This window comes from Petaurus breviceps, unplaced genomic scaffold (genome assembly GCF_028583685.1).
Source record: "Petaurus breviceps papuanus isolate PSGF00001 unplaced genomic scaffold, PetGlider_PUasm1.0 64, whole genome shotgun sequence".
NCBI classification, from domain to species: Eukaryota; Metazoa; Chordata; class Mammalia; order Diprotodontia; family Petauridae; genus Petaurus; species Petaurus breviceps.
In genome coordinates, this window is record NW_027186428.1 from 146429 (window position 1) to 156096 (window position 9668).

Here is a 9668-nt window from a genome sequence, read left to right on the forward strand (position 1 = left end):
CTTCAGGATCACTTGTAGTTTGTCCGCTTCAATGGCCAGTGCCACCTTCACTGAAGCATTTCTAGGAGATGGGATATTGGTATGTGTTTCTGATTTGCTCTTCTATAGCTTACCATTTTATAGGAGGAATGCCACTTGGTCTGCTCTGTTCAATATCAAGCTGATCATAAAAGTTTTGAGTAGGGCTAGCTTGCAACCCTATAACACCTAAGCTCTTTCTTTAATTCTTAGGAGCAGATGCATCACATAGTTATAATGCCAGAGTCCAATTTGGCAGCATTTTGAGGTTTCTTCCAGGCCTTCACAGCTACCATGATAGGTGTCAAAGCATGGGAAGTTCCTGCTGAAAATCAGTCTGGCCTACCACACTTTGTCATTGCTGCCCTCCCATAGCATAGATGATAGGTTGGACTTTGAGTTATTAGCATCGTTGTATTTTTCTTGTTCATCTTCAGCATGTATCCTTTTGTTCATATTTTTATTTCTTCATTTGATATAATTTTCATCACTCCTATTCTTATCCTATTTTTTAAAAAAACATGATACTTCAACTCTCTAGTATATATAGCTTGCTTTCCTTTTAAAATATATTTTAAAAAATTTTCAAAACCAAAATAATCACATAACAAATCAAAACAAAAATAAAGATAATTAAATAATAACATATTTTATGTCAAAATATATGATTTCAAAGGTCTCATTTGTCTTCACATGAGTCTTCCAAGGTTTCTCTGAAACAATCCTTTTTATAATTTCTTATACTACAATAATATTCTATTACATGAATACATTTTTTCTATCTCTTTGGTGTATAGGCCTAGTAATCATATTGCTAGATCAAAGGGTATGCACAATTTACTGACTTTTTATTCGTGGTTCCAAATTGCTTTCCAGAATGACTGGACAAATTTCCATTTTCCTGTATTTCCTTAAATTATTCATATCAATCAACAAACATTCATTAAGCTCTTAATTTGTGCCAGACATTGCGCTAGTTGCTGGGGATGTAAAGACAGAATATGAAACAGTCCTGGCTCTCAGAGAACTTCATAGGTGCCATTTCTCATTGCAGAAGTACTCATTTAAGGGAGGCAATGTGGCAGAGTTGTGCAGAGAGCTGACCTCAAAGAGAGAAGCCCTGGGTTCAAGTTCCACCCTGGGAACACAGTGGTTATGTAGCTCTGGGCAAGTCAATTAGCTTCTTAATGCCCTAGGCAACTCTCTAAAGGCACACATTGCAAAGAAGATGCCAACCTGCACTGGTAAAGTAAAAATTTGTTGACCCTGGTGTTCCCCATATCAATAAAATCACAGCATGAAGGAATCACATGAAGAAAAAGAGCATTGTGGAAAAAGTGTGGGATTTGGAGTCCGAGGACCTGGCTTATCTATTTACTATCTGTGTGATCTTGATCAAATCTCTTAACTTCTCTGGGCCACAGTTTTCTCATCTAAAAAGTGAAGGCATTGGAGAAAGTGATGGCTAAGGTTCTTTAAATTCTAAATCCTGTGATTCCCCTTTCTCTCTCCCCTGTTGGGTCGTGAAGTAGTTTCTTTAAGTCATATGATTTTTTATCCCAAGTGCCAGAGCACTGGGCCTGTAACATGTATTTCATAAACACATGTTTAATTATATTGAATTTAATTAAAAGTTTTTTGGGGGGGCAGAGAAGGAAAATCTAATGTCCCTTAATCAATAATGGCACATAATTGTGGATACTGAACTCTTAATATCATTTGTATTGGAAAGCATGTCCAAAAGTGACCATAGGGACTGTACTGTCATTCATTCAGTCAACAATTATTTGTTAAGTACCTACAACTGTTGGGCACCATGCTAAGCCCTGGGTACAACCCCCCCCCCCCCCCCCCACCAACACCCCCCCTCAAAACAGAGAAACAAAACAGCAAAAAAAATAAAAAAAAAAAAAGAGAGAATTAAAATTCAATAACAAAAAAAAAATTTTTTTGTTAAGAACCCACCACTGTTGGGCACCATGCTAAGCCCTGGGTACAACCCCCCCCCCCCCACTCAATAAGCTCACAGTCTAAAGGAGGAGACAACAAGCAAGCAAATATGTACAAGCATAAATAGGGAATAATTAAACGAGGGGAAAAAAGCAATAGAATTAAGAGAGGTTGGGAAAGGCTTCTTGTAAAAAAGCCTTTTTGGGAATTTAGGTGAGACATGAAAGAAGCCAGTCATGTCAGGAGGTAGAGATGAGTAGGGAGAACATTCTGGGCATAAAAGCTGGCTAGAGAAAATGCCTGGAGCCTAGAATTGTGAGGAGGCCAGGATCACTTGATTGAAAAGAATGTGGAAGGGTTGAGAGAGAGGGAGAGATCGTAAAATGCTAGAAGACCAGAAGGTTGGGGGTGGGGAGGGGAGGAGAGGTTATGCAGGTTTTGAATGCCAAATAGGGGGTTTTATATTTGATTCTGGAAATGATAGGGAGCTACTAGAGAGTAGAGGTTGACATAGTTGGCCTGTGCCTTAGGAAAATAACCTTTAGTGGTTGTATGAAGGATAGATTGTACTGGGAAGAGGTTTGAGGCAGGCAGACCCACCAGTAGGCTATTGCAACAGTCCAATCGTGAGACGCTAAGGTACTGAACCGGGATGGAGGCAGTGTCGGAGGAGAGAAGGGAGCATATTGAAGAGATGTCCTATTTACCTGTTTAGCTATCACATGATGCTGATGGGCTTTTTTCCCCCTATTGTTAGCTGCCTGGTCTATTGTCAGTGTGAAAGGCAGAAAGGTCCCTGGTTCCATCTTTGAATGTTCCTGAATTTGATATACTGCTAACACAACACAGGCCAATAATTATCTGCCTTTGTTGTTTAGGATTACACTAAGGATATGAGCAGTGCCAGATTTTCAGAATTTAGAGAGAAAAAAGAATCAGGGGGATTGTGTCAAGGTGGAAGGGCTGAATTATTGACTAAGAAGATTCTCCAAACCTGATTATCCCAGTAAACAAGATTCGTTCTCTATTGTGCACCATCAATAATAGCTAATGGAATTTAAGAGACAGAATGACCTTCCTGGTCCAGTGATGTGGTGGTACTATATTGATACAAGGTTCATACTTTACATAAGTGCTCTCACAGGGAGCCTCTTAATAAAGAAGCACTAAGAGCAGAGTGGGTGGAAGAAAATGCATACTTAATAACACTATAAAATGCAAAATAAAATCCTCAGGCAGATCCCGGTGCTGATTAAGAAGGCAGTTCAAACGTCGACACAATGTTCCTTTCTTATATAACAATATTCCTTTCTTCCAGTTAACAAAAAGAAATCACATACCAAAAAACACATATGTGGAGCTATCTTTGGGTCCAGCCTGAAGAGGCATCACCCTGAAATTTTTTCCAGCAGCAATAATATTTAATAAGACTCTGCTTAAACATGTTAAATAATTCTTTGTTAAAAATATTTTTTAAAGAAAATAGCACAGGATATTGGTTTTAGTGACTAATTGTTTTCCTGTACAAATACAAGAATAAATTACATTTTTTGAAAGGAACTCACTTAAGTTGGAAATACATATCATTTGCATCGTAATATTTTAAAAAACTGATATAATTATGTTGATTCAATGATTAATTAAAATATATTATCTCAATACACATTAAGTACTTATATTCAAAGCACTGTATTAGGTACTCTACAGAGATCAAATTTTAAAAAACCAGAAAAAAATCCAATATAACTTTTATAGCATTATAATAATCAATAGAAGAGGGAAAGATAGTAATATCTCATAGCTGCGCAGAAAGGCATGAGAGATGAGAAGAAAACAAGAGTGGAGACGTAATGAAAGAAAACTATAGCTTACAATCAAGACAAAATATCTTGGAACAAAGTATTGACTCAGTCTTGTAACTGGAACTATATTTGCTTTTAACAGCCAGAGAAATCACATGACTACTATATAAACTAGAAAGTTCAATATCGATGTAATTTCTCTACAGAAAATAAGTCTGAGCTGCAGGTGTCATGTTAAAAAGCTGTAACCTGAGTATCACTGGATGGTTTGCTTAACAAAAATGGACACTCATTTCAAAAGGCCATGGACAATATGACTATTTGTAAATCAATGTTCAAGAACTTATTATGATTTTTACAATTTTGTAAAAGAAAAAGTTGACTGATAGTGTACAATATAATGACCACTCTACAAGGAAATGAATTCGGTTGTGCTCATTCCTTTTTGGAAAACAAATTATTTCCACTGTAGAGTTCTTGAATTTTTAGAATCAAAATTACTTGTGATCAAAATCAAAATTTGCAAAGAATAATGCAAAGATGCATGGTGGATATGAGTAGGTTACAGTGTATTACTAACGATGTGCCAAGAAGTTATGGAAAAGCCATCATCAAGGATGTATTTAAGTCATCAGGTTGTGCTGCTAGACACCAATTCAATTTTACTCAACAGGAAGGATAAAGTGCAAAGGAAATTTCACAGTCCTCCGTGCTCATGTACTCCACAGAAATGAATGTATTTGGGAAATTTCAAGGGGTCCGTAGTACCCCCAAAAGTGGATAACCTTCTCTTCTCTAAAACTGCCTCTTTCTGGGTGGGAACAATGTTTTACTAATCTAGGGATAGTGCTTAGTGTGTATCTATCCAAACACAATTAGCTCTTAAGCCCCTATCCTGCTGGCAAAACCTCAACTCTCCCCTGGACTTGCTATATTTCATGAAAGCTTTAGTCACTTGACTTGAGAATTATGGAGTCACTTTACCACAGGGATAGATAGAAGATACTTTATTCCTTGCATAGAATCAATAAAAGTGATAAAATAGTACATAATAAAACATTTTCCACATTCATGCCTAATGCTTCTCCTAGATCCAGGGAGTTTTCTCTCTTGACCCCAGACCATACATAGACCACTCTGGACTCAGGAGTTCTAGGGAAGACAAATTTTGTATTGTTTAGTTCCTAGTGACAATTACTCCAGTGATCAATCAAAGGAGAATAAGAAACACAACATGGTTCACTTGATACTTAACTCAAGCTTCCAGTAGGGCCAGCCATTAAACAGAGTATTAGGAACCTGGTCTCAGCTTCTCTTCACAGTATAGGGCATAGAATCAGGGTCCAATACCTTTCTGTTTAGCATTCTATTGCATGCATGGATTTGTAACTGTTGCCTTTTTTTGTTTGCTTCTTTCTACTTTTTTTAAATTTGAAATTTAAAAAAATTAACTTTTTTTCTTTTCCTCCCATGTTTTCCCTAATTAAAAAAAGAAAGAAAAACAATTCTTGTTTTTTAAAATTAATATTTTATTTATCTATTTTTAGTTTTCAACATTTGTTTCCACAAGATTTTGAATTACAAATTTTCTCCCTGCCTTTCCCCTACCCCACCCCAAGATATCAAGCCTACTGAATACCCATTCCCCTAATCTACTGTCTCTTATATCCTCCCTCATTTCCCCCGAACTTTCTAGTAGGTCAAGATGGATTTCTTACCCAAGTACCTATATATCTTATTTCCTAGTTGCATGTAAAAAACAATTTTTTAAATATTTGTTTTTAGAACTTTGATTTCCAGATTCTTTCCCTTCTTACATTCTCACCCACCCCCACTGGGAAGACAAGCAATTCAATATACATTGTACATGTGTAGTTACACAAAATGTTTCCATAGTAATTATATTGTGAAAGACTAACTATATTTCCCTCCATCCTATCCTACCCCTCACTTATTCTATTTTCTACTTTGACCTTGTCCCTTTTGCAAAAGTGTTTGCTTCTAACTACCCTCTCCCTCAATCTGCCCTCCCTTCTATCATCCCCCCTCTTATCCCCTTCTCCCCTGCTTTCCTGTAGGGTAAAATACCCAATTGAGTGTGTATGTTGTTGCCCCCTTAAGCCAAATTCAGTAAGAGTAAGGTTGACCCATTCCCTTTCACCTTCCTGCTCTTCCCCTCCATTGTAACAGTTTTCTCTTGCCTCTTTTATATGAGATAATTTACCCTAATCTATTTCTCCCTTTCTCTTCCTCCCATTATATTCCTCCCTCACCTCTTAATTTTATTTTTTTAGATATCATCCCTTCCCATCCAAATGATCCTGTGCCCTCTGTCTATATATACATGTACACACATATATACACACTAACATATGTATTTATACATACATACACCCTCCTATATATACATATATATATATGTATGTATACATATATATATATTCCCTTCAACTATCCTCATATTGAGAAAAGTCTCATGAGTTACAACTATTGTTTTTCCATGTAGGAATGTAAATAGCTCAACTTTAATAAGTTCCTTATCATTTCTTTTTACCTGTTTACTTTCTCATGCTTCTCTTGCTTCTTGTATTTGAAAGTCAAATTTTCTGTTCAGCTCTGGTTATTTCATCAAGAATGCTTGAAAATCCTCTATTTCACTGAATGACCATATTTCCCCCTGAAGCATTATACTCAGTTTTGCTGGGTAGGTGATTCTTGGTTTTAATCCTAGCTCCTTTGACCTCCAGAACATCATATTCCAAGCCCTTCTATCCTTTAATGTAGAAGCTGCTAGGTCTTGTGTTTCCACAATACTCAAATTGTTTCTTCCTGACTACTTGCAGTATTTTCTCCTTGACCTGGGAACTCTGGAATTTGGCTATGATATTCTTAGGAGTTTTCTTTTTGGGATCTTTTTCAAGATGGGATTGGTGTTCTTTTGATTTCTATCTTGCCCTCTGGTTCAAGAATATCAGGGCAATTTTCCTTGATAATTTCTTGAAGGTTGATTTCTAGACTTTTTTTTGATCATGGCTTTCAGGTAGTCCAATAATTTTTAAATTATCTCTCCTGGATCTATTTTCCAGGTCGATGGTTTTTCCAATGAGATATTTCATATTGTCTTCTATTTTTTTAAATTTGTTTGGATCTGTTTTATAGTATCTTGATTTCTCGTAAAGTCATTAGCTTCCACTTGCTCCAATCTAATATTGAAGGAATTATTTTCTTCAGTGAGCTTTTGAAATTCCTTTTCCATCTGGTCAATTCTGCTTTTTAAGGCATTCTTTTCTTCATTGGCTTTTTGGATCTTTTTTGCCATCTGAGTTAGTCTGGTTTTTTTCCTTTTTTTTTTTTTGGAGGGCAATTGGGGTTAAGTGACTTGAAGTGTCTGAGGCTGGACTTGAACTCAGGTCCTCCTGACTCCAGGGCCAGTGCTCTATTCACTGTACCACCTAGCTGCCCCATTAGTTTGTTTTTTAAGGTGTTATTTTCTTCAGCATTTTTGGGGGGTCTCCTTTAGCAGGATGTTGACTCATTTTTCATGATTTTTCTGCATCATTCTCATTTCTCTTCCCAATTTTTCTTCTACTTCTCTTACTTGATTTTCAAAATCCTCCTTGAGCTCCTCCATGGCCTGTAACCAACTCATATTTTTCTTGGACACTTTTGATGCAGGAGTTTTAACTTTGTTGTCTTCTTCTGGTTCCATATTTTGATCCTTTTTGTCCCCAAAAAAGGATTCTGTGGTCTGATTGTGCTTCTTCTGCTTGCTCATCTTGCCAGTCAATTATTTGATTTTTTAGCTCTTTGCCATGGTAAAACTCTGCTTCCATAATGGAGAGTGCTGTGTCCCAAATTGCTGGAGTTTTCACAGCTTCTAGAGCTAAGAGGAAGGCATCCTCTCTACAGCCACTACAAGCTCGGAACACTGGCATTCCTCACCTCAGGAGCACCACCCAAAACTGCAATCCAGATCCAAGCAGGTCAAAGCAAGAGCAATTACCCTCTGAATGGTTGCTTGGTCCCCGTACAATCTGTAGACCAGGAGCTCTGGAGGCAGCCATGTGGCAGCAGCTGCAGCCACCTCTCACCCCAGGGGCAGGGGCCAGACTCTTCTTCATCCAGTTCCAACAGAGTTCCCTACTGACCTTTTATTCTTTGGCTTTTATAGGTTGAGAAATCTAGAAACTGCCATAGCTGCCGGTGATTCACTCCCCTGAAGTCTGCTCTGTGTCTGTGCCACTGGTTGGGGCCACGCCAGGTCTGGACCTGCATGGCTCACACCGGACTGCACTAGGCTCCCAGCCTGGTGTGATAGACCCTTCCTGTTGGCTTGCCAGGCTGCCTTCAGGGGGGAGATTTGTTTCTCTCTATCACTTTGTGGGTTCTGTAGCTCTAAAATTTGTTTAGAGTCAAATTTTACAGATATTGGAGGTGGTTGGTGTGGGAGCTCACCCAAGTTCATGCTTTTACTCTGCTATCTTGGCTCCACCCCCTGGAAAAACAACCTTTGTAACAAATATGTATAGTAAAGCAAAAGAAATTCTCAGTAGCCATATCCAAAAAAAGTTTCATTCAGTATCCTGAGTCCATTAACTTTGTGTCAGGAGGTGGTGCAGGGGATAGAGCACTTGGACATGGAGTTAATAAGACCTGTGTTCAAATCTGAAGTTTGCTAGATGTGTGACCCCGGGAAAGTCACTCAATCTCTGTCTGGCTCAGTTTCCTCTACTGTGAAATGGAAACAATAACACCTACTTCCCAGGATTATTGTGAGAATCAAATAAGATAATATTTGTAAAACGTTTTGCAAACCTTAAAGTGCTATATGAATGCTATCAATAGTTACCATTTATATAGCATTTACTATGTATAATACATAGCATACATAAGCCATATACTATGTATGTTAAGCACAGTATCTGAGGTAAGATTTTAACTCAGGTCTTCCTGACAACAGACATGGTATTCTATCCATTGTACCTCCTAGCTGCTCTCTGAGATTGTGGTTGATCATTGCACTGATTAGTGTTCTTTTCTTTCAAAGTTGTTTTTCTTTATAATGTTGTTATTATAGGAATTCTTCTCTTGGTTTAGCTCACTTCATTTTCTATGATTTCATATAAGTGTTCTCAGGTTTTTCTGAAACTGTTCCTTTCACCATTTCTTCTGCCAAATTGTATTACATTACATTCATATACCATAATTTATTCAGCCATTCCCTACCCGATGGGCAAACCTTTAGTTTCCAGACCTTCACCATGCAAAAGTGCAAAAGACAGTTGCTATATATTTTTTTTACATATATCTTTCTTTCATGTCTTTGGAGCCTCTAATTGCTTCTTAATATTTTTCCTCAGACAACATGGGAAATTGTTCCAAGAATAAGCCTTAGCAAAGAAAGCCTTTGGCCTTTACCTTGGGATTTCTGACCTTGAGACTTTCCTTTCTGGTTTCTGATGGTTGAGAAGTGTATCACGTCTCTGTCCTATAATTTCCTTCTTTACTCCCATACCTTTAATTGCACACATTCTTCTCACTATCCCCCAGGTAACCAAAGCCTGACTTTTCCTCATTGAAAGGAAGGAAGAAAATAATCAGAGGACTGTTACATCTATGTGGCAAAAAAAGAGGTGGGGCAGACATGGGGTAGAGGTAAGAGATAAAAAGTGAACATACCAAGTATTGCATTGGTATATGTGAAACATAAAGCCTCTAGATGGTGGGGTGGTTTTAGGGAAGGGCATAGGCTACAAATCCAAAGGATGAGAAATAATAGGTATTGATCTATATGCACCAGTGGAGATAAAAACACCATCAGTGAGATCACAGATACATCCAAGTGGTTTGTTTTCTTTCTTTCTTTCTTTCTTTCTTTCTTTCTTTCTTTCTTTCTTT